The sequence below is a fragment of the Malaya genurostris genome, chromosome 2 (assembly GCF_030247185.1).
Source record: "Malaya genurostris strain Urasoe2022 chromosome 2, Malgen_1.1, whole genome shotgun sequence".
NCBI classification, from domain to species: Eukaryota; Metazoa; Arthropoda; class Insecta; order Diptera; family Culicidae; genus Malaya; species Malaya genurostris.
In genome coordinates this window covers 130,054,549-130,081,567 of record NC_080571.1, presented here as the reverse complement: position 1 = coordinate 130,081,567, position 27,019 = coordinate 130,054,549, and the positions used below count along the sequence as shown (strand labels likewise).

The 27,019-nt window shown below is 39.1% G+C and overlaps 1 protein-coding gene across 4 annotated transcripts in view; it reads left to right on the top strand.

The window, feature by feature from the left end:
- Window positions 1–27,019, top strand: part of LOC131432782 (diphthine methyltransferase) — a 99,399-nt gene that overhangs the window by 51,758 nt on the left and 20,622 nt on the right. The window contains exon 1 of one of the 4 annotated variants that reach the window (XM_058599292.1): window positions 17,712–18,003. The exons of the other annotated variants lie outside the window; for them this stretch is intronic. The gene's annotated coding sequence lies outside the window, so the exon portion shown is untranslated. Of the gene's footprint in view, window positions 1–17,711; window positions 18,004–27,019 lie in introns of those variants that run through there. 4 annotated transcript variants of the gene reach the window in all.

The window sequence follows — 27,019 nt, the reverse complement described above, 5'->3', positions numbered from 1 at the left end:
GTTATTTTGCTTGGATAAAGTTACTACCAATGTCGGTGATGGCAGATGATGACGGAGGATGTGAATTCACGGTGGTACTGAGAGGCATCACTGGCTGAGTTGTAAACAGTGGTTGCGTTGAAGTGGAGCAGTTACTGGTTGCTATTGAAACTGTGTTCTCTTCTATAGCGGTGGAATTTGGATGAGAAGCAATATTTTCTTTATTTGTGGTACATTGGCCCGGGTTGGTGGTTCAATGCATAGGGCGCTGGTCTTACAAGCCAGTTGTCGTGTGTTCGAGCCCCGACCTGGAAGGATTCTTAGTGTCAGTAGGATCCATAGTACTAGCCATGCAATAATTCTGTACACTAAGAATCGGCTGCGAAGTCTGTTGAAACAGAAAGGCCAAATTCCATAAAAGGAATGTAATGCCAGTACTTTGCTTTGCTTTGACGCAGGAATGGGGGACGGATGAGACGATTGTTTACTGCTGCGTTAATTTTGGCGGGTTTTTTTGGTTGTACAATAGAAGGGCGGCTAGTACTACTAGTGTGGGGTCGCTTTTTATTGTCTTCAAATATTGACTCGAAGAGGTTGGTTAAATCCAGTTGTAAATTATCGCAGCGTTCGAAAAAAGTAGTGCCGTTGTTAACGGAGCGTTCTACTCTATCTCGAAATTGGTTGTTACAGCAAACCTTGGCAAAGGACTGGGTATACATACGGCCAGGCGCGTATACAGACGGGTGTTTTAGGGGTTGAAACCCCCTCCGAAACTCAAAAAATTATTATATTATGAATACTTTTCTCTTTAAATATTTAAGTCAATTATAAAATGATTAATATTCAACAAACGACTTTTTACCCAAAATTTTTTCATATGATACATATTACATATTTCTATTCGTATTGATCAACATGTTTTTAAACACCCTCCGAAAAAAATTTCTGGGTACGCGCCTGCATACGGCAGAAAGTTTTCATTGAATCAGTCAGGGCACCATCCAGCTTTAATGAAGAAGTGGTGCGTTGGAGAATCAAGCTCATCGTATCAGTGAATTATGCGTTTTTACTTGCAGACCCACGGAATTTAGAGTAGAACCAAAACACTCCAGGACAGTCCCGAATGGTTTTAGAAAGTGTGCTGTTCACATTGAAGCACTTAACATGATAACTACCGGAGCAAGATTCGCAGGTTATCTTGCCACTTCTCGATCCAGATGAACCAAAACAAGGTTCAGCATTGCATTTACTTCTCGTCATGTTTATAGAATGCTTTTGACAGGAACGTGATTGCGAAAGTGACGTGAGTGTAATGGCTTGATAAACGTAGCACAAACCAAAGCGAATCAATAGCGACCAAATGCAAGTTTTACCACTGAATTGTAATGAAAAGTATCCGTAAATACACTACGTTTTAGGAATTACTCTAAATCACTAAATACCCCTAAAGAAGATAGATTGTGGTTAATTATACCGGTAAAAACTGAAATATAACCGAGCGAAAAAATAATACTTTTAATCACTTATACACTGAACGAAAAATTCGTGGAGGAATAACTTAAATTTAATCCGGTTTTCATTATGCTCAAGTTTAATCTCGTACAATAAAGGATTAATTTTTAGTTTGCATAAAATATCGTTTTTTATCATCATTTGAAAGAAGAATTTGTGGATAGCTTATTTTTAATACACTCCTTAATAGGTGTTTTAGTTGCTCTTGTTTTACATAGCAAAGCCTTGGTATTACATTCCTGTAGTGGAATTTGACCTTCTGTTTCAACAGACTTCGCAGCCGATTCAGAGTGTACTGAACCATTGCATGGCTGGTGCTACGATCCTACTGACACTACGAATCCTTCCAGATCGAGGCTCGAACATACGACAACTGGTTTGTTAGACCAGTGCCCTATGCATAAAACCACCAACCCGGGATAACTCTTGTTTTACATACTAATGTTTAATCATAATATTTATTTTAATTATTGTAGCCGCCTGGTCCGAGCGGCGGCTCGAGGAGAATTGGAACGGATTTTCTTTCAGCGAAACAATAATTTTCTTTTTCTTCTTTAAACTTTTTGTTTTTATTACTCTACACTTAGCAGCACTTCTGTTTTCATGCTTTTACACTATGGCAACAATCGTGTTTAAATGTTCGAATATTCTTAATGACCGGACTTTATCCTTCTGTTTTCGCGGTCGAAACACTAATAAACAGAATGAATAACATTCTCAATCACAGATTTTTCGACATATTGGAAGAAATATTTTACTCTGATTCTCAGATATTTTGGATGGAACACTTTACTTCGGTTTTCTAATATATTGGACGGAACACCTTGGTTTTCTGATATATTGGATGGAAAACTTTACTTCGGTTTTCTGATATATTGGATGGAACACTACTTCGGTTTTCTAATTTTTCTAAAGTTCACAAAACTAAGGTTACTCTCGACGCCGTCTTGTTTCATATAGCTTCTTCTTGCCTCTTCGAACTGAAACTGAAACTGAACCTGAACTTCACGTGAACTGTCTACGGGTCGACGCCCGAGACTTACGGATATTTTCCGCGAACTCTCTGACTAACTCTTACTCTTCCCAACTATGGGTTTTTATACTCCCAACTTTTACTTTCGGGTGAAGCCCAAAGATTTTAGTTCAAGCTGAGCTTCCGATATTAAGGCGAAAGTTCATCCGACTTTCTCCCGAAGTTCTACCAAAATTGCCGAGACCGCTGTCACTATGCCAGTGGTAGTGACCAGTGCCCGTGAAGATATTTTTGTTGCTACTCGTCGCTGTTATGCTGACGTGAAGGCTTGCTTGAAAGGTGACGAGTTTACCTTCACGACTGGGATGCTATTCTTGCAATGCTGCAAGTTCAATGATATTCAATGTAATGATAATTAAATATCTACCTACTTATAACTCTCCCTAACCTAATACGTATAAATTTTGAATTATTTGTATTACAATTATATTTATTTCAACGAATTTGTTTCTGACGCGGTCTAAATGACTAATAAGTGTAGAACGCAAATCTCGATAATTTATATCTGTTGTGTTGCGAGGGCTGACCAGAAACTTCAAAGCGTTGTTAAGTTCAGCACCCATATGAACTCTTGCATAGTTTGCGTACTGCGGTTCTAGGATGTGACTTAGCTGAAGTGCCCATTCGAATCGATCGAAGTAATCCGTAACAGAAGTTCCTTCTAATGGGTGATATTCAGATATAGTAAACGGTAGAATTTTTAGTGGTGGACTGGTATCCTCCCCGACCGCATTTTGTCGGCTAGTGTTCACTTGCGCGACGGCATTTCCAATATACACTTTGAAGGCCTCTGCAATCATAGCGGATAACGTCTCCATGATTTCAGCGTTTGCTTGTGCCATTTTCTAAAACTCGCAATCCCACTTCTGACACCAAATTTGTCGCGTATGTGGGCAAAGTTTTAAATAATAACAGCGAAGAATCTTCTTAAACGTTTATTCGATAATCAAAACTTAGTACTGAACTGGCGCGAAGTATAGCTTCTTTTTTTTACTAACCCAAAAATTACACACTAAACTGAAAGTATGTAGTTCATACATAACAGAACCGAACTGTTTCTCTCACAATCGGTCGCTTTAAGCGACATTTTCTCCAATTCACTTGTATGAATCAAAGTTTTAATTGTGTACGCAATAACAGAATAACACAGAAGAGTTTTACGCATGACTATCTTCCGTTATCATGATTTCTCAAAATTACGTACAAATACTCGCTGAATGCATTGAAAAATACATGAAATATCTTATTTTCCAAAACGCTTAAAATTGTCTATTGAAATATATGCGGGGTATGATGCCCGAACGTGGAAAACATGAAAAATATACATTTTAAATTACGCGAAGTGACAATTATCTGAATATAGAGGCAGGATGATCTTAAACAACTGGTAAACATCCATCAAAACAACGGATTAAAGCTCATGACAACCACGGGGCAATATGCACCCTCATAAAGCTTCTTCTTATTTAAAGAAAGCTTTAGACTTTTCGTTGACGAAATATTTGCCAGGTGAAAGATTGTTCACTATTATTCATTAAATTGATAACTTATGGATAATTTTTGTAAAGCAATTTTTGAGCATTTTGCCTCACACAATTCGGGTCGTTTTGCCCCCAAAAATATGAGACGATATATTTGACGATTTTTCTATAAAATTGCGAATACATCGTCTGTATTAGAACTAATTTTAGAAACCCGAATGATTGGCAAAGAAGTTCACTGGTTACATAATTAAAATTGTCTTCTATATAGGGGTGCTAATCAGAAACTCAAGAAAAACTACACGTAGAAATGTGGTCAGGATTTAAACACTTACAGCTTAGTCTATTTTGTCCAGCATGCTAGAGGTAGGTTGTTGTTATACAGCAAGACAAAAAGTGCCATAAAACAATTTGAAGCTTTAATTGGTATGCTTTGATTTTGTGTCATGTAAGCTCGAATGAAATTCCATGTTATGTCGTTTCGCCTGAGAGATTGACAACTACCCCAGAATAAGTTTTGAGTGCGATTAATTTCTAACTTATATAAGATGAACTCGATTGATAATGAGAAAAAGTTTATCGCTTCAACCGAAATCGCAGAATGGTAGAGAAACTTAACGCTATAAAAATAACTGCTTGCATACAAAAGTTGAACACAAGCTTGGCGAAGAGAAGCTTTAATGTGAAAATCGTATCGCAAGTATGTACCTTTGTACAATTGCATAAATTTTGGATATTTGTGTAATTTCGTCGATTGATGCTGTAATTGAAGAAACGGCCCTTGAAGATCAAGGGCCGTTTCTTCAATTACAGCATCATCAACGTGCACTGCCCACATGAGACGAGACCCGATGACGAGAAGGAAGCATTCTACGCGCAGCTGGAACGAACCTACGACAGCTGTCCACGGCGGGATGTAAAACTCGTCATCGGCGACATGAATGCTCAGGTAGGCCGGGAGGCAATGTACAGGCCAGTGATCGGGCTGGAAAGCCTGTACGCGGTAACAAACGGCAACGGTCAACGATGCGTAAACTTTGCAGCCTCCCGAGGAATGGTAGTTCGAAACACTTTCTTTCCCCGCAAAGATATCCACAAAGCCACCTGGAGATCACCTGATCAATATACGGAAAATCAAATCGACCACGTTCTCATCTACGGGCGATTCTTCTCTGACGTCATCAATATCCGCACTTACCGCAGTGCCAATATTGATTCTGACCACTACCTTGTCGCGGTTTGTATGCGCTTAAAACTATCGATGGTGCACAATACTCGTCGCACAGGAAGGACTCAATCTCAAGCAGCTACGTAGCATTCGTACTGCAGAGGAATACGCGCAACAACTGGAGTTAGTGCTACCAACGGAAGAGTAGTTTGGCGCCGCGACTCTTGAAGACGGCTGGAGGAACATAAGGTCCGCCGTGAGTAGCACTGCTGCAACCGTTCTAGGTACGAGGTTATCGAATCGTGGAAATGATTGGTTTGACGGCGAATGCCAGCAGTTGGTCGAAGAGAAGAATTCAGCAAGGGCGAGGATGCTGCAACACCGCACGAGGGCGAACGATTAACGACACATATGTCAATACAGCAGTCTGCTCGGAGCCACACACAAGCTAACTACTTGGCTACGGTCTTACCTTACCCACAGAATCATTCGTGTAAAACTGGGTTCTTGCGAATCGTCCGCATTTACCAATGGATCAGGAGTACCACAGGGTAGTAATCTGGGTCCCCTGCTTTTCATACTCTTTTTTAATGATGTAGCTTCCGTTTTGGGTACTGGATGTAAACTAATATTTGCTGACGATCTCAAACTGTATTTAGCAGTGAACTCGACCGAAGACTGCATTCGATTGCAAACACTATTGAATAGCTTCGTGGATTGGTGTCGAACAAATCAGCTGACCTTAGCATCGCTAAATGCGCCGTAATGACTTTTCATAGGAAGAGCGATCCGATCATCTTCAGTTACAGCATTGATGGTATACCGTTACGTAGAGTCAATGAAATCAGTGATCTTGGCATTATATTGGACTACAAACTGAGCTTTAGCTCCCACATGGCTCATATAACTAAAAAAGCGAATCGACAACTGGGATTCATATCTAAAATATCCCGTGACTTCACCGATCCATATTGCCTAAAATCTCTTTATTGCTCCTTAGTTCGGCCAATTCTTGAGTTTTCATCGCCAGTTTGGAATCCGTATCAGTTAACTTGGAGCCTAAAACTAGAAAGAGTACAAAAAAGATTCATACGATTAGCTCTCAGGAATCTACCTTGGCGTGACCCGCAGAACCTACCGCCATATCAAGATCGTTGTCAGCTATTAAATCTTGAATCATTGGAACGTCGTCGTCGTATTCAACAAGCCTTAACAGTTGCGAAAATTCTGAATGGTGAAATTGATGCACCGGAACTACTATCCCGTTTGGATCTTCGAGCCACTAGAAGAACCCGCGATGCATCGTTATTATCTACGAGGTTTCATCGGACGAGCTATGGATATCACGAACCAGTCTCTTCAATGATACGTACTTTTTCACGAGCAGAGTCTACCTTCGAGTTTGGTGACTCATCAAAAAAATTTGCATCCTCTATACGAAGACTACAATTACTGTGATATTTACATATGTATACTATTTATTGGTGTTTGTATGATTAATGTATGATGTTTGTATAGTTTTATTTATTAACAACGACAATTTTGTATGTATTATGTGTAAATTTTAGTGTATTAGAAAAGATAGTGGTTTTTATGCCTCTTTGAGAAGAGTGCCATTGAAATGTTTTGGTACACTCAAACGGGCTTTTCCCCACTCATATCATTTAGACGGTAATGTCCGATGATAATAAATAAATAAATAAATAAATAAATAGAATAGGCACGGAACAGACAGAACACTGTTTTCCGGAGGAAAAAGCGCCACCAGGAAGACCAAGATCGCGAAGCGATGGAACAGCTGTACCGCGCAAATGACACACGGAAGTTCTATGAAGAGGTGAACCGCTCACGTAAAGGCTACACGCCTCAGGCCGAAATGTGCAGAGATACCAGTGGTAACCTTCTCACGAACGAACGTGAGGTGATCGACAGGTGGAAGCAGTACTATGACGAGCATCTGAATGGCGAAGCACAAGATACAGAGAACGGTACAGGAATCAATCTGGGTGCACGCTCAGCCGACGACAGTTTCCCAGCCCCTGATCTGTCGGAGATAATTGAGGAGATCGGCAAGCTGAGGAACAACAAAGCCGCGGGCAATGACCAGTTGCCAGGCGAGCTGCTCAAACATGGAGGAGAGGCACTGGCTAGAGCGCTGCACAGGATGATTTCTAGGATTTGGGAGGAGGAGATTCTACCGCAGGAATGGATGGATGGAGTGGTATGTCCCGTCTACAAAAAGGGCGATAAGCTAGACTGTTGCAATTACCGCGCAATCACATTGCTGAACACCGCCTACAAGGTACTCTCCCAAATCCTTTGCCGTCGTCTATCACCAATAGCTAAGAAATTCGTAGGGCCGTACCAAGCGGGATTTACTGGAGCCCGCGTCACTACGGATCACATATTCGCGATAAGACAAGTACTCCAAAAGTGTCATGAATACATGAGAGGAAGAGGCTCTAGAAAAAAACACTACGCCTCCCACCACCCTCCAAGTGGTTGACGAGTTCGTGTATTTGGGCTCACTGGTGACCGCCGATAATGACACCAGCAGAGAAATTCATAGACGTATTTTGGCAGGGAATCGTGCGTACTTTGGACTCAGAAAAACCCTCCGATCGAGAAAAGTACGCCACCGCACGAAATTGACCATCTACAAAACGCTAATTAGACCGGTTGTTCTCTATGGCCACGAGACCTGGACTATGTTGGCAGAGGACCAACGCGCCCTCAGTGTTTTCGAAAGGAAGGAACTGAGGACCATCTATGGCGGAGTGCAGATGGAAGACGGAACGTGGAGACGGCGTATGAATCACGAATTGCAACAGCTGCTAGGAGAACCACCTATCGTACGGACAGCTAAAATCGGACGTCTACGATGGGCTGGGCATGTCATAAGGATGTCGGACGACAGCCCAGTGAAAATGGTTCTTGAATCTAATCCGACTGGTACAAGAAGAAGAGGAGCGCAGCGAGCAAGGTGGATCGCTCAAGTGGAGGGTGATCTCAGAAGCATCCGTGCCTTGAGTGGCTGGCGACGAGCAGCCATGGACCGAGTTATGTGGAGACGTATGCTTGATACAGCAAAGGACACCCCAGGCCTATAGCTGTTAGGTAAGGTAAGTAAGTAATTTCGTCGGCTATAAAACAAACAATGTTCGGTGTTAGTTCCTAATCAAGATCAGTATAAGCAGACTCTCGTGCAATTGCGGATTCAAAAGTGTGACGATTGATTGAACTGTTTGATTGTAGATAATTAGAAATTTTGGTTGCCTTGTTCCACATCAATGGCTCGAACAACCCCATGGGGCTGATCTTTGTAGTTTTGTAGATGTAAAATCTCCCCAAAGTAACAAACAACGAAAAGGAAAACGTTGGGGTCTGGTTTTTTATATGTAGAAAGCGCGTGCAAAATTTGAACAAAATTGGTGCAGTAGTTTTTGAATGACGATGGACACGACCTTTCAAAATTTGCTTTCGAGAAAAACGCGTTTCAAGTTTTTTGTCTATAAAATTAATGGAAACAATTTACTACTCAAGGGAGCCCATAGGGTCTAACATTTTCAAAAAAGCATATTTTTTCTTTAATAATTTGTTTTAATGAAACATTTCAAGAATGTTTTGTCTAGTTTTTAAGTCAATCAAAGCAGAAGTTTTGGGCCTATGCGCCGAGTTCTTATTTCTTCGCAGTATGAGATAAACGAAGATAAAGGCGCATACCTTGCTGAGTTTGGTTCCGATGGGCATGAAAATTTTACAGAATATTCTTGAAATCTTTTACTATAAGAAAATACAAAGAAAAAAATAAATGATTTTTCAAAAGTGTTAGACCCTACCCGTCCTATAAAACCGCGGAAGTTTAATGGTATTTCAGAAGTTAGCCAAGTTTCACACAATGCAAACGCGTCACATTTTAGATTGTTTATCATTAATTTGAAAGGATCAATTTTTGGAATAATACTTCTACAATTCCACTGTATAATAGTGATTGTATCCGTGACCTCGGTGGGTGACTTAGCCATCGAAGGATACGATCGCAGAAAAAGGGGCCATTTTGCAGTCAACTGCTTGAAAAATGTTTTAACTGTACACGGAAAGACCGAAATCAGCATTTTGGCGAAAAAATTACTTGATTTTCTGATTTTAGTTAGTTATATTTTGAGACAACTAAAAAAATCCTACTTTCGCAAATTTAGAATTTTTAATTCTCTTTCCTTTAATAATAATAATAATAAAATATTTGTTGAAATATCTATTTTTTAGTTGAATTCACCAATTAAACGTGCTGTCATGTCTTAGCCAAAGCACACCCCATTTCCATTCAACAATATTTTTAGTTGAATTAGAGAAATAAAACGTTGTTTCAACCAACATAAATGGTTGAATTGGCTTCTGGTTTTGCTGCTATTTGGCGCACTGTCACCGAAAAAAACGTTAACACCGTAATGACTACTAGCCACTACATGGCACACTACTACCGAAAGAAATTTCAGTCGCGGTTGTCTTTTCTATATTGGCAGGTATAAATACGATGTTGTATTGAAGAAAAAGACATACGAAACATAAACTTCTTTTTTTCCAGGAAGTGGTGGAAAGGGGGTCATCAGCATTAGCAGTAGTGGTATTGAAAGATGGATGTAAAAGAAAAAAAGGCTGGTGGGTAATGTCAGAGACATAACTGGATGTCGTGAATACGAAAACAATTGACATGTTCCTTAACACTTCCTAATATCAATTGCAAGCATTCCCCTTTTTCACATTTTTCGCAAAAACAAAGAAAGCTTCACTTGATCTCGATTACTGTGAAACACAGCGAAAAGTGCACAAATCTAATCAAACAGCTCTAGATTTGCACTAAATTGAGGTTATTTAGCTTCGATTTGCGAAGAAGAAATCCATATAGTTCTTTAGAAAACTTTTAGAGCCAATAGAACGGCTGATTTTGTGTGATGCTCTCCACCGTTGTCCTTTTTTCGTTGTTTTTTCACCAATGCAAACTGGCAGCTGTGACGTAATCGCTCTTGTCGGAAGCGAAACTAGCTTTGCAAATGACACACAATATATCTGCTCGCAGTGACGATAGAATCCAAACTGATCCAATTTTTGTTAAGAGGTTTCTTTTTACGTGATTTCGTTTGTAGCTTTTTCACTAATGGGCGGTCCTAACGGCTATTAAAATAACCGCATACAGAATTCTAATGCCGATTTTTTCATTTTGGATTTGCATTTCATTGAAAGAAACTATCAGGATACTGTACGGGATTCATTCCTGCCTTTCAAAAGGACCAAATTGTGGAACTCACTACGATATTAAGCACTGCTCGGAACATTTTTCTCGAACGATTTGTTGGACAGCAGCAGATATTTTGTTCTCTTCCTCAGAACGCGTTCTGATTGGCTGGCGTTGACATGGGTCAAATGAGACAGGTTTTTCAATAGTGTACTATTGAAATACTTCAATTCTGTTGCTATACACGTTTAAGTTAAAAAATATCGATTCTAGTGATAGTTAGATTATATAAATCCTTTCACAGATCACTGAGCTATGAACTTTCAAAATAATAAGAAAAGTTTAATTTTGAATTATTTGAGATTATGTCACACAACTGAAAATTTTATCATAAAATTGTGATCATATTTTCGATGGCTTGTAGCAAAAATAATATTAATTCGTTAGATACAACAGGAGATATTCACGATCAAAAACTTATCACTCTCTCAGAGGGTAAAATTTGAAAAGGCGCCCTCTAGTAAAGTAAGTCGTATTCACGACAAAAAACAATACTTAGCTTCAAGGTCTCAAGCAATAACCGGCCGCTAGGCCCGGTCCTGGTCAACCGATGTCTTGCAGTCACTCGCTGCATTGTCACAAACAGTGTTGTTGTGTCTGTGTGCAAAAAAACCTCTAACCAAGCACAGTGAAGCATGTTTGGTTTTCGTCTAGTCAATTGGACTTTTCTTCATGTGTTTTCATATGCAGGGTAGTTTAATTGGTAAAACAATTTCCTCGGTTAGGAGTTAGGCACGGGTTCAAGTCCCGGCTCTGCGGTAACATTTTCGCGGTTTTCATTACATTATCACATTCGCATGTCAGTTTTCCAATCTGTTTTCCCCGTTAGCTACTGATCATATTTAAAACTAGCTCAAAACGGCTCTACGTCTTAACAAAAACTAAAACACAAATTGTTGCCTCTAAGAGGAAAAAAGTACACAGCACCGGTCCACTGTGCCACTCCAAGCGTTCGATCACTATTCAAAGTCTTCAGTATTTCGATACACAAGCACTTGAAACTGCATAACGGCATTGTATCTATTGTTTTGTGTTGGTATGGTGCACTGTCTTACAGAAACAAAAGATTAATCTTTAATTGACCCTGAAGCAGATTAGCACGGATTAAAACATAACTGCTCTACCACGTGTCATGATACCCATACTTGAAACTGTCGTGTTCAAATTGTCGCAAACATTATATACTAGATATAATCTGTTATCATTGTCAGCGGAACCCCACATAACTTCGTGCGAATGGAAATCTCCCAGAATCAACCGTTGAAGCCCTCCTTCAACCATTTCATTAAGCAGTCGTTGTCCAACTTGAGCTCTTGGAGGAATATATACTGAAGCTATACAAATGTATTTTCCTTTAATGTTTATTTGATAAATAACGATTTCTATACTAAGGAGTGTATCGATAAGTAGTTAGCAACATTCAAACAGTTATTACTCTGAAATGGCTTAATTTTTTGCAGCGTGTTTTGCGGTGACATGTTTGTTTACATGTCAATAACAACTGCGCAATCGATTAGTTTCGGTACGGTTTATCGTTTCAATGATGAGTCGAATTGATCCGGAAACGCGAAAGAAAATTCTGCACACTTGGTGCTCAGAAAATGGTGTCACGTACAACGAAATTGCAAAACGGGTGAAAGTGCACCACACCAGTGTCAAAAATATTATCGAGAAGTTCGGTAAGACCCTTTCCATGAAGGATTTGCCCCGATTCGGTAGGAAAACGGGTCCCAACCAGCCCGGCCGGGACTTAATAGTGGTTGAGTACATCAGGAAAAACCCATCGGCGTCGACGCGAAATTTGGCCAAGCAGTTCAACACCAGCATCGGGATGATTCAACGGATCAAAGTTCGGAACTCCCTGAAAACGTACAAGAAACAGAAGGTGCCGAAAAAGCCCTGGTACAGCAAGTTTAGGCCAAAACAAGAGCGCGAAAACTGTATAACCGGATTCTACAGAATAAAGACGGATGCATCCTGATCGACGACGAAACCTACGCCAAGAAAGACTCTCAAGCGCTGCCCGGACCGCAATATTATACGAAATCGGTGTACCAGGACCTGGACGACGCTGACACAATGGTGGCGATGGAAAAGTTTGGGCAGAAGGTGTTGGTCTGGCAAGCAATTTGTACCTGTGGTTTGCGGTCGTCGATTTTCTTCACGAAGGGCACAATTAACGCCAAGGTGTACGAGGAAGAATGTTTGAAGAAGAGAATACTGCCACTGTACAAAAAGCATAAGGCTTCTCCTCTCTTCTGGCCGGATTTGGCTTCAGCCCACTACGCCAACTCCGTTCTACAGTGGTAGTCAAAAAATAATGTACAATTCGTGGAAAAGAACATCAACCCATCGAACTACCCGGATCTTCGACCAATTGAAAGGTATTGGGCAATTGTCAAGCGGCACTTTCGGAAGGAAGGTACAGTGTCCCAAAACATGCAGGAGTTCAAAAAAACTTGACAGCTGCCACCAGGAATTAACTGTGCAGAATTTAATGAAGAATGTCAAGTCCAAGGTGCGAGCGTTTCACAGAAACTAGGATTTTCTTCAATATAATCAACGAAATGCATAAAAATGTAATTTTTCTACAATATATCGAAAACTGATGTCAAAATATGTTTTTTTTTCGCTTTTTTATTCAATAATCAATGTTGCTAACTACTTTTCGATACACTCCTTAGATGTTGAAGGAATAGCATTTCTTATTTCTTAAAAAAAACTCCACCATACGGGGAATCTCTATAGAGACGTATAATGTTAAAGTCATTAAAATTTAAAGCCATGATGTGAGCCATCTTTCGCACAAAGCAAATACATCACATGTAAACTTAAAATGAATCAAGTTTTGGCATGATGCTTCGATAATTACACTGCAAGACAGTGAATGAATCATTTGTCGCGGATGATAAATGCCGTTATGAGGGTCTTTTGTGGTTCAGAAATATTGAATGCTGAGAAAATCCAGTTTACAATTTCCGAACACTTCATTAATCCTGTTGGTGACTGTGAAAGGGAGCCCACTGGATTATTTTCTTTTTTGTATTAGTTCCTGGATTGGTTTGTGAATTTGACAAACCAGGAGGTCTTTATTTATAACCATTGGTTACAAGAGTTTATTGTTGGCTTTGCCACAATTTCAAAGTAACTGTAAGTTGTTCATCATTTTCCCAAACTCCAAAACATTGTTCCTCCGGTGGGTGAGTAATGGCCACCCAAGTCTAGATTCACGTCTCAGACGGGTGGGTCACTGCCAAAGGTTGACAGATATATGGTCAATATCCGGTAATCCCGTGGCGAAATAATAGGTTTCGCAGAGTTAATCGAGCTATAATATGCTCAGCATCGAGCATGAGACTCTCTTTTGTAACGAAAAGACCTTCAACGACATAAGAAGTGCGCGCGAGTAATAAATCAACTATGGTTAAAATTGTTAGAACCGGATTCAAGTGTATTTTTTTAATATTTGTGTTTTTCATTTTAGTCAGTAAACGTTAGGAATTTCGTTTGAATAATATTTAGGACAAATTATTATAGATATTTTACAGTCAGTTATTAAAGTCCGGTTAGTAAAGTATAAAACATGTGTTTAAATTTGTTATAACGTTTTCCCGATTTATTGAACAGTGGTGTAGGAGGAATTGAATATATAGGAATAGAGATATTACGTGGAAAACCAGTTTTGAAAACTCCAAAGAGAAACGTAACGTAAAAGCAAACAACAATTAAGTCGATATAGGTTAGGATCGATCACGTGTCATGAGGTCAAATTTCAACGGACAGGTCCCCCAAAGGACCTTTTTGTTTCAGACCTCGAACTGTATCCAATGTTTTTTCAGCGAAGAGACGGCTACGACGAATATCTCAGATTGTCCGGCATCAATAACACAAGCTTTCGGCTTTCGTCATCAAATCCACTGCGAGAAAACCACGTTCTTACTGTACCGCTGGTTAATTGGTGAATTAAAGTTCCCAGAATCACCCGGATTGCTGTCAGAGACACACTCGAATATCAGGGTCCACTACGACAGCGTGACTAGCCGTGTGCATTGAATATTAGTACGGAAATTCATCGGCCGCCTGACCTCAGTAAATCATGATCGAGCTGAAACACCAGATCGTCGAAAGCGCAATTGCAATGGAGTATAAGTGACGTCACTTAGATATAGGAATAAAATAATTTAGTTTTGTAAATGATTCATACAATTGCGTTGTTGATCCTTTATTAGAAGAATTACACCTTGAATTCACGCGATTCGGATCCAAAAAGTGATCAACAGCCCACGTTGTTGTTGGTAGCATACGAAAAGTTGATTCTTAACCTAGCTTTTGAGCAAATATCCCAGTAATATATTTTACATTGACCTATTGGTAGCTCATCTGAGTTTATAGCATAAACTGATAGTTCTGTTTCCAGTAGTTCCCGGATGCATTTGAGTTCTCAAACGAGTATGTGTGAGTGTAGTCATAATTTCACTTCAACCACCCACTGAGCTAACCTGAAGAGGCTTACATACACTTTGGTATGTTTTAGATGATGAAATTTTAAGTGCCTTTTTTGGTAATTAAGGGGAGGACTTCTTTCTCTTAACTGACCCTTTGAGTAGTAACAAACGATGTCTCTTCAATATTTTCATCAGTCAGATTCCTCTGGCTCTAGATTTGAAAAGTTTCCTGTTTCGAGAGAGGGGACATCAATGATAGCTTTAAGCATTTCTGCATATGTGCGCTTAGCCGTGCTTTTGAAGAAAGCTAAATTTTGCCTATGCGCAACTTATATGCAACGCATAATGAAAGATCATAAAGATTTTCTCAACAATAAATACATTTTTCAATTTATTTAATGCAATCATTATCTAAAGTAGCCCTTTACATTTAACAAATTTCGGTTTATTACTACTGTAAGTAGCTGTAAGGCCGGTTTTGTTACAGTTCGTACAATTTAAAACATTAGGTAAGAAAAACCGAACAGAAGGGCAAACTCTAACGACGAATCTCAAGGTCGATAAGTCTTGTTTCCTCCTTTAAAAGATACTGAGTACAATTGCTTTCACACGAGTATCCTTACTCCCTCAAGCATAGAGTTTTTAAAACGACCAACTCCACGCTCAACCAACTCATCAACCGAAAGACCGGCTTCGGTGAGAACATCGGCTATTTCAACGTCTTTCGAAGGAATGTATACACAATATTCTCGAGTTAACAATTCACAAGAAACAATCTCGTTATCCTCCTTCAAAGATTCTACTGCTACGCGGATCTTGTCTTTATGGACTTCAACTATCTCTTTGATAGTGGAGAATCAATGTCAAGTCTCTTAAAATCTGGAATAAATTGGCTGTCCATTGGCCTGTATTTGCACCACAGCGTATTGCGATTGGCTCCAGGTTTCTTACCTGAGGTTGGAGTTGTCTAGTATTCCGCGTCGCTATAACAGCGATATCGTACATTTTCTGAACTACTTTTATGCGGTATTGCTTATCAGAGATGGAGCAAAAATTTTGTATTTGATTTCATCACAATTCATTTATTTAAAGTCGAGTAATCGGTAGAATAATATGGTGACTCTATTAATGAAATGACTATTGGCACAATGAATTTAGTTAAAATCTATTAGAATAGAAATAGTAAATCAATGTTACAATGTTTGCGTGTGAAATACATATTTTTATATGTGTATATGTATGTACACATGTGTGTGTATGTATGTATGGATGTGTGTAGGTCAGTATGCCTTGGTGCCTGTATATATGCGTTGTATTGTGATTGAATAAGATGTTGATTGCATTACGCTCCAACATCCGGGGTTGGAGAGGCCGGTAGGGCTTAACTGAGCTCTTTTTATGTTTTATTTTCATACTACCGGTCCCTATTACCAGTGTGAAGTGGAAGTTAAATGGAGTGAACGTATCCCAATTGGGTTTCACAAGATGACAACAGGTGAACGGTGAATCGAGTCCATATTTGACGTTTATTAGTGGTTTGTGTACAATGTATTACTGTGGAATGAGATAGAATATTGTAGAATAGAATGAAATAATAATGACTTAACCAATGGACAAACCACTGATAGATGTCAAACGATGTTCATCCAGTTTGTATTGTGAGGATGTATCGTTTGGGACCTGATGGGTGGGATGATGTGTGAGTGAAGTATAAGAGTAACTGCATGCAAGAATGGTAATAATGGCCACCGTTTCAGCTCAGGATTAGCGATCGACCATTAGAAGAGATAGAAATTAGGTAACGGTACCCCCATTCATATCAAATCCATTAGACATTTCCTATACGAGAATCATTTGTTACATGACATTTGTTATGTTATCTCTGTTTGATAGATTAACTTCAGAAGTAACATGAAATTTGGAACATTTTGCTTTGCTAAAACAGCAGTATTGAACCATTTCCGAGCTACTACTATGCGTTATTGCTTCTTAGAGAAGAGGCAAAGACTTTGTATTCGGTTTTATCACAATTCATTAATTAAAAGTCGAGTGATCGCTAAAATAACATGGTGACTCTACTAATGAGATGACTATTGGCACAGTAGTTTTAGTTAGGATCTATTAGAGTAGAAATAGTAACTCAATGTTGTAATGCTTGCGTGTGGAATACATGTGGGTATGTATGCATGTGTGAATGTGTGTAACTGTGTTTTTGTGTGTATGTACAATATACATTTTACCGTGCCTTTGAGTGCGTTGTATCAAATTGGTAGTGATACATTTCGATTGGGAGTCTAGGTTTACTTGCTGCTCAAAAAGCCTGAATTTATGGTAAACACAGCTAATGAACAATCAAAGATAATGAAATGGAAACATGTTCTAGGGGTGATAGCTAAATAATTAAAGAGTAAAATTATATTTCGTAATAGTCAAATATCACTGAGCGTTAGCGTCATGTTTACATTTCCTTATTCATTGAACCATTCTGAGTGGCAAAACACACATAATGTATATACAGTACACTAACCCTTGATTTCTCTATCTTGCTTGCATGACACGCCGACAATGAGAAAAAGAATCGGATGAAGTAGAAGCGCTTCTAAAACTCAACAGAACAAGAGGAGAGAAAAGAATGGAATGAAGAAGAAAGAAAGATATAAAAAAGAAGGAAGGAAGGAAGAAGAAAAGAGAAAAATTACCATACTAGTCTAGAACAAGCAAAGCGCATCGAAAAAAGAAGGATAAGGAAGAAGGAAGGGAAAAAGAAGAAGAAAAGAGAAAAAGGAAAAAAGGAAAAACTGTAAGTAAAAATTGCATTTTGGATTTGGGTTTTATTTTGGGTACACAGAACATGATAACAAGCAACATACAGAGTATTACAAGCAGCAAGGAATGGGAATCATAAGACCATCAGAAGCAGTACGACAACAGCATGAATGTGGATTAATATTATTGCATACAACTAACTTTTACATTCAAGGAACAAAATAACATGCCATCAAAGGACGGAGTGGAAATAATGTAGAAGGAAAAAAATACAACGAAACTCAGTTGAATTGAACAATGGGGGATAAGGTAACACAAAACTAAAGGTAAGGAAACCAACATTGTTAAAACAATGCTGGGTAACAATGTAATTTCCTCATATTGAAAAAGACATGCGCTAATTCGGCCAGATACAAATTTAGGTAAAACACGGGCTAAACTCTGATTCTATAAATCAACAAAACGAGTCATGATTTGGGGAAAATAGAATATTTTCATGTTACGATAACACACCATGATTAAAAGTTCTCGGATCATGATCCATTTGGACTGATTTCGTTGAAATTTAAACGTAACGTACATGACGTTGATGGGTATAGCTTTAGGTGTGTTTCTGCTACGATGGTAATCTTTGCAACATAAATTCAGGCTTTATGTTTTAAAATATGAAGTTTTCAAATAGAAATTAAATAGATAGAAATTAAATAAATTTTCTCGGAGCCTTGTTTGAAAGCAACTATTGGATCGTTGAACTAGTTCGAAGATCAAATAAATAAATCTAGTTCGAAGATATAATGGTATATGTGGTAATTTTCTCAGAGATGGCTCAGCCGATTTTAACAAACCTAGGCTCGTTTGAAAGCTAGTTATGATGATAAACAGTCTATTCTTATCAAATAATCATCAGATGCAGAATCTTGAGCGATTACATGGACATAATGGTGTTGTTGATCGGATGTGACGAGGAACGTTAATTCAAGTACTTTGCTAGCACATTTGTGTGGATGTCAGAGGTTACTAAGAAGGTATTTATAGAGAGAGTGGTGTTTTACATGTTACTGATCCTATTTGACGAGAATAACGCGCGAACATTATGATTATTATGAAATCTGAGATGAGACACTGGCCGTGCGCAATCTTAACATGTACGAAGTATTGTTCAATTGAGTTTCCGTTTAAGTTGTGTTTCACTGCAATCAGAGCATTTTAATTTTAACTGGCGGGTAATTCAATTAGTGTAATATATAATATAATGTGGGAAACGTTCCCCTTTGAGTCAACTAGTGCTAATTCTTAATAATATAATATAAATATTATATTATAATATTGTTTGCGCACATTAACGTTTGTGGTTTTGTCGGACAAGTGTTCGGATTCTCGCGACGAAGTTAAAACTCCCGGATACTATTTAACACTAACTGTATTTATTACAACGATCACTATAAAACTTGGACTGACTAACATATATGACTTAACGTTTAATCGTACTATCGTACTGTCGTACGATCGCTCATACGAACGCGCCTGATCTGATCTGCACTACGCTTTTATAGTCCGCGTACATTATTATAGGAACACAATTTGTCTCTACCGGAAAGCACATACCGTAAGATGTACCGGAAAGTATGTATCGTAATCTCTAATACTGTCTGCTGCTTGTATAACTGCTCGAATCCTATCACTAATCGGTTTTTGTTGTGTATACAGTAAAGCTCACTTAAACTGTCTTCTGAAACTTTCACTTTGGCTTAAACATACCGCCCGCCTTGATAGACTATGCTTTCAACAAATTCTAATCTGATTTGAGATATTAAGCTATCTGCTCTGTTCCTGTTACAATTGAGAGGGAGTATTACTGTTAACGATTATTTACCTGGCTGCTGTTATCATATATCCAAAATTATTTCACGAGTTCTATTTGCCTGACTATCCTATACATTACAAATTCTCTGTAATTCCTATTCACAATTACTTTGGTGTGCTGCTTGCTGGTACTCCATGATCTTTTGATGAACCATGGACGGAGGACGGGAGACTTGAATTCGACTCCGTCAACTGCTATGCAGCCGGCGTCGATAAGAGAAGACCCGAGCGACTCCGCTGGTTCCATTGCCAGTAGATCTGCAACTGTTGGCTGAGTCAGAGTGACTCAAATTGTTGACCTTGAAATAACGATGTAACAAGACCGATGCTGGATCTTCCGCCGTGAACACATGATGAAGACTCCGCTAACCGAAACAAGACTGATGAACGCGATGTTGTTTCTGACCAGATCTCCTGAAGAACAGAACATGTGTTGCTTCAGATGAATACATGATGTTTCTGAACGATGAATGAACTGATGATCTCGTTGACTGATGCACGTATTCCAACTGGTAACCAATTCTTCTATGTGGTTGTCAATTCCTGAATTAACTGCTGTAGATCGAACTGGCAGAAGAATGTATCGTGGACTCACTGCAGGAGGTGGAGGGGTGTAATGGCGATGTGCATTCCGTTAACTGTAACTCCACTGTTGTTGTTTAATTGCTTTCTGGACCGAGGATGATTTTATGCTGCTGGACTGGTGAAGTAGATGAAAACTTGGAAATATACAACGATCATGAACCGTTGAGTTGTAGATGAGCCATAAAATGCTCCGATGATGTGGACACGCTTTTCAATGTGCTTGGGAACATCCTGTCTGACGTAAATGACGATCTGGGAACCTCAACCATAGTGTCCCGATGTCCTTGAACTGTACTGATGGTTATGATGTGAAACAGCTGAAACGTAAGAATCTGTACGAGCACGTTGGAGATTGAAATGAAACGAAATGGGTACTTAACTGCTGTCAAGTCCCACCCGGGCGTTCTACGAACCCACCGACGAGGCTTTTGCTCTTTACAGATGCTTCTGGAACTGCTCGATTTCTCCGAGCTTGGGCCAGGGACTCGTCTGGCGACTCTTTATCCCGAGTAAGGACCGAATTCAAAACCGGTGACGTATATCTGATGATCGATGAAGTTGATAATCACCGAAATTGCTTGTGTTGTGACGCTGACAGGATCGTTTTCTCCTGAAGTATGACGATGATTGACGCCAACGTATAATGCTCCGACTGTTTCTGGACTGATGATGTTTCGAGTATCTTGGATACTCCCGATGATATGAGACAACGGTGTCTCAGAATTTCAATGCTTTGACGTAATAGTAATCTGTGCTGATTGACGACGACTTTCCCAATCGAACTGATGGTATTACGACGATTTTCCTGATGATTCCAATTACTGCACTGCTGCTGTGTTGCCTTCCGAAAAGCTTCACTGGGCTCAGACCCACGGACTGGAGTTCCAACGTTTCCTCAATGTTGGATTAATCAACAACCCGGATGGTCCATTGCTGAACTTTGTTGAATAGCTCTCAATTTCGATGGGCCGATGTTTTGAGTATCTTGGACATACAGATACTCTCGATGATATAAGCCAAGGCTGTCTCTCAGATTTCGTATAAATAATTTGACGTAATGATGAACTGTTGACTGGTGACGAAGTTCCTATTCGCGCTGTTGGTACTGCGATGAATTTCGGGAAGGTTCCAGGTACTGGACTGCTACTGTGTTGCCTTCCGAAAGGTTCCGCAGACCCACGGATTGGAATTCCAACGTTTCCTCAATGTTGGAAATATCAACAATTTGTTTGTTGATCCAATGAATACGATGATGTTATGGAGGTACATTCGAGAAATGACTGGATTTCAATCCAGCTCTGTTGCTTCATGCAAGTAACAGACTGCAGTGGCTCTGTCAGCCCCGATGGTTCACTGCCGAACCTGGTTGAATAGCGCTCAATTCAAACCGAAGTGAATGCACCTGAGATTGGTGAGGACGAATACCACCACCGCTGTAGTACTTTCATTTGAATAATTTGTCTTCTCTGACCGTAGTGGATTTACTTACTAGCTGCTGCTAGTCTATCATTTAATACTTCATGATGAGATTGTACACTGTGTTTCAGAATAGCCGACAAAATAAATTGTTTCCCCATTTGCAGAGTGCAGACTGAGGTGCTACCTTAACTGTCCTCACTTTCAGTAGTGTAATCAATAAGAAATTCACGATGGACAGCCGTGAATGATCAGATGAAATTGTATGACGTAACTGTAGACATAAAAGATTTATTGGTACGCACTACCATTAAATCCCATCGTTTTCTCCGAATCAGATCTAACGACTGAGTTGCTGGACCAATTCGAGGTTCGGCTTGCTTGGACTCGCAATACAAAGGGCGCACTGCGCTGATCAACCGCAGGAAAGGTTTCGCAAACCCAGGGTTCAGTATGACAAGCACATCTAACGCAGATCGATTTATTTTTCAATTGATTTTGGAAACAAACATGGCTTCATGCCGAACGATCTCTAAATCTAACGCACGGGAACTATACTGGTGTTATTTCTGAACAGTAACTGCTGCGTGAAGTTGTGTGTGGTGAACTGCGTGACACTTCATACATCTGGCTGGTTTCGGACACTTGACTGTGTCCTGCCGTCCACTAAAGCAGTTGAAGCACACCTTAATTTGCTCCACGAACTTCAATCTCTTGCTAGAATTCCATTTCGTAAAAGTATTGAAGTAGTAGAGAAAATGCCGTTCCTTGCACAGGTGACACAAAGGTGGCATAATGGTCTCACCTTCATCTCACTGCCTTTATTGAGTCGGTTCAATCGTTTTCGATGTTTGACCTATTGCTCTTTTACGACGCAGATGCTGTAGTTCCTTGAGCTCAGCTTGTTCGATGGGAGCAAGCAAATTAGTGCGATCAGAACCTTCTTCAAGAATGCGATCCGAAATTAGATTAGATTTTTCTTAATGGAGCCTCATCAGTTTTACTGTATCTGCACTTGGATGTCGGTTCACTCAGTTATTTTCACAGCAAGATGGTTGTGCTGCTCGATCACATGTCACACATTATTTGTAAGAGGTCACACATTATTTGTAAGAGGAGACTTTTTACACAGATTTGGGTGTATTTTGAATTGTGGTGATCTAAGGAGAGGAGAGTTGGCATCACTGGGAGTGCGATGCGGTGTCCTGGTGCTACTCTAAAAAAAGTATAATTTCAATGTTTTATTTGATACGTATAGTTAAAAATTTGATTGAAACGATTATTTTTAGTGATAGTGCAGGTGTGGCAAGTGTGTATTTAGTAGTGAGAGTGCTATTCATTGAATAATGTTGATCCGCGAATCTATAGATGCTCAAGCGGCGGGAACTGAGAATTTATCTCCCCAAAATTCAAAGATGTTTACCTGTTAACCAATCGAAGCGCCATCTGCATGTCATTGTCGGTGTTGTCGGATTTCTATGGAATGTGTGAAAGTTTACGAGTCGGTCGTGTCATTCCGACTGAAGGTTTAGGGTTTGTTCTGCAAAAGACACATTCGTGAGTGTTTTTATTTTATTCTTTCAGTGGTCGTGTTTCATCTCGCGTTGTTAACAGCAGAGCGATTGGGAGAAAAAGGCGGGTGGGTAATGTCAGAGACATAACTGGATGTCGTGAATACGAAAACAACTGACATGTTCCTTAACACTTCCGAATATCAATTAGTTGATCAATTGTATGAATTATGCAAGCATTCCCCTTTGCACATTTTCCGCAAAAACAAAGAAGGCTTCACTTTTTATTGAGAGGCTTGTTTCTACCTGATTTCGTTTGTAGCTTTTTCACTAATGGGCGGTCCTAACGGCTATAAAAATATCCGCATTCAGAGTTTTAATGTTGATTATTTCATTTCGGATTTGCATAATTTATTGAAAGAAACTATCAATATGCTGAAGGGACTCGTTTCTAGCATTCAGAAAGGTCAAATTGCGTAATTCTCTACGACATTAAACTCTGGAACATTTTTCGCAAAAACAAAGAAGGCTTCACTTGATCTCGTTTACTGTGAGTTTCACACAGCGAAATGTGCACAAATCTAACCAAACTGTTCTAGATTTGCAGTAAACTGAGGATATTTCCCTACGATTTGCGAACAACAAATCCTAATAGTTCTTTAGAAAACTTTTAGAGCCATTAGAACGGCTGATTTTGTGCAATGCTCTCCACCGTTGTTTTTTCACCAATGCTAATGACTGGCAGCTGTGACGTAATCGCTCTTGTCGAAAGCGAAACTAATTGTGCAGACGACACAAAACACATCTGCTCGCAGTGGCGATAGAATCCAAACTGATTGAATTTTTGTTAAGAGATTTCCTTTTATGTGATTTCGTTTGTAGCTTTTTCACTAATGGGCGGTCCTAACGGCTATAAAAATAGCCGCATACAGAATTTTAATGTCGATTATTTCATTTCGGATTTGCATAATTTATTGGAAGAAACTATCGATATGCTGTAGGGATTCGTTTCTAGCATTCACAAGGACCAAATTGAGGAACTCACTGCGATATTCACCACTTCTCGGAACATTTTTCCCGGACGATTTGTTGTACAGCAGCAGATATTTCGTTCTCTTCCTTAGAACGCGTTCTGATTGGCTGGTGTTGACATGGATCAAATGAGACAAGTTTTTCAATAGTGTACTATTGAAATACTTCAATGCTTTTGCTATACACGTTTAAATTGAAAAATTTCGATTCTAGATCACTAGACAGATCACTGAGATATGAGCTTTAAAAATACGAGAAAGGCAAACGCGCCATATGAATTATCCTCTTCGATACTCGTTTATACCAAACATTTCAGAAAAGTTTAATTTTGAATTATTTGAGACTATGTCACAAAACTGAAAATTTTATCATAAAATTGTGATCATATTTCCGATGGCATGTCGCAAGAATTATGTTGATTCATTAGATACAACAATAGATATTCACGATCAAAAACTTATCACTCTCTCAGAGGGTAAATTTTGAAAAGGCACCCCATAGTAAAGTAAGTCGTATTCACGACAAAAGGATACTGGTTAGATCGTTCCTTGGAGATATTTCATATTTTTCTTACTTATATTTCTCCTGAGTATCGAAAATCAGGTTTTGTTGAGATCATATTGTTTACCAAAACATATCCGGATCTCTTTCCCTCCCTACTAACAAATCTCCTATCCCGTGATGCTCGTGGAGATACAGTGGTACCCGGGGTCTCTAGAAACAACGAGTATCGGACTAACATTCCTTCCTTTCCCTTAATAGCACAGCCTTTGGTCTTAGCCAGCGTCATTATTGATCATTTAATAAAAAGTTAGGAGTGAGTGGGTATGTACAGTGAAAATGATTTGCTTCTCCCAAGCTTCATTTTCTTGGTTCATTATACATTTACACTCATTCGGTCAATCACGAAGTGCAACTACGGGCGATCTACTTCAGCTCAGCTTAGCTCAGCTCAGCATTTGGGTGTATTTTGAATTGTTGTTTTTATCGACTATAATTAATTTCGCCGCATTTCATATGATGAATGATGAACATACTAAACCCAGACTCATGCGAGTACACAGACCAGTTCAGAAAACATTTTAACCAAATATATATAACGACAATAAATGCCGTTGTGAGGATTGCAATAGCGATTTCACCTTACCATTTCTGCCTTTGCCGTACACTGACCGTAAGGTTCTTCATTTTAAATGTGATCGCGCATGATTTGTAACAATCGATTTGATGTTCACAGAAAGTATAAGAGTCACGAACACGGACGGTACTGAAGGCCGGTTTCATGTTGGCACTGACAGTGTTTTTCTAGATAGATTTCCGTTACTTATTCCTACGATCCGGTTCGAAGGACCAAAATGCTTGCGCACATTAACGTTTGTGTTTTTGTCGGACAAGTGTTCGGATTCTCGCGACGAAGTGAAAACTCGCGGATACTATTCAAAACTAACTGTATTTATTACAACGATCACTATAAAACTTGGACTGACTAACATATATGACTTAACGTTTAATCGTACTATCGTACTGTCGTACGATCGCTCATACGAACGCGCCTGATGTGATCTGCACTACGTTTTTATAGTCTGCGTACATTATTATAGGAACACAATTTGTCTCTACCGGAAAGCACATACCGTAAGATGTACCGGAAAGTATGTATCGTAATTTCTGATACTGTCTGCTACTTGTATAACTGCTCGAATCCTATCACTAATTGGTTTCTGTTGTGTATACAGTAAAGCTCACTTAAACTGTCTTCTGAAACTTACACTTTGACTTAAACAAATATTAAATTATATAATATTTGATTTTGATTTACGTTCATTCCAAGCTAGATTGTGATTGTTACAAACCAATTTCTTCCTTCAACATCTACAATGATCTCTGTTTGATTTGAAAAAAAATTATGGTCTAACCAAACGAAAAATATATTTGTTTCGGCTGAGCTTATTGTTGAAATAAACTTATATAAACTTATATAACATGTCAACCAAACTTTATATAACATGTCAACCAAAATTTAGTAAATGTTATCGGAAATGTCCTTGCTGTTTCAATTCTGCTATATCTTTATAAAAAAAATTATTAGTGTAATGATACAACTAAGTTTACTGTTTAAATGAACCGTAATAGTATTATTTCTTATAAACAAGAAACATTTTCCTCATTCAGTAAAAACCATTCAAGCGATGTGTTTCGATTGTACTGGTTCGTGAGTTAACGGCTGCTACCGAAACAATTTTGAGCTTCAGGTAGTTAAAACTGCTAGTGCTCATAGCAAAGGCAATATTCGGGGCGTTTCCCGACTGGAAAGCTAGCAACGAAGGCCATCCCGTTCATACGCACAGAGGTGTAGAGACACAGAGGTGCGAGCGCATAGAAGTGACGAATCACAGAGGTGCCATCGCATAAAGGTGCGAAGACGAAGGGGTGCAAAGGCACAGAGGTGCTAAAGCAACCCAGTGCTGATCTACCAGGTACCAGAATTTGGACATATATCGCGAGGTGCTACACTGCAAGCATCACATCACATAAGTTTTTATTTTGATATTATTAATTTACAAAAAAACTGTTAATGTAATGGATGATCTCATGGAAGATCATCCGAATCCGATGCCGGATACTAGTTAATAGCTTAAATACTCCAAGGGCTAAACATTATCCACAGGGTACCACTGGGCCATGGATAGTCTATCTTCGAAAAAAAAGAAAAGATTTTAAATTTGATGAAAATTACAAAGGATTTGACATCACATTTCTCTGAAGTTAAAGGAATCTGTAAAGTTAATAGAGGTAAAATTCGAGTTGTTGTTAACGACTTGAAACAGGCAAACGATATTTTAACCTGGAAATTATTTGCTGTTGAATATAGAGTTTACATTCCATCGAAGGAGGTAGAAATTGACGGTGTTGTGACTGAAGCAAGTCTGACAGC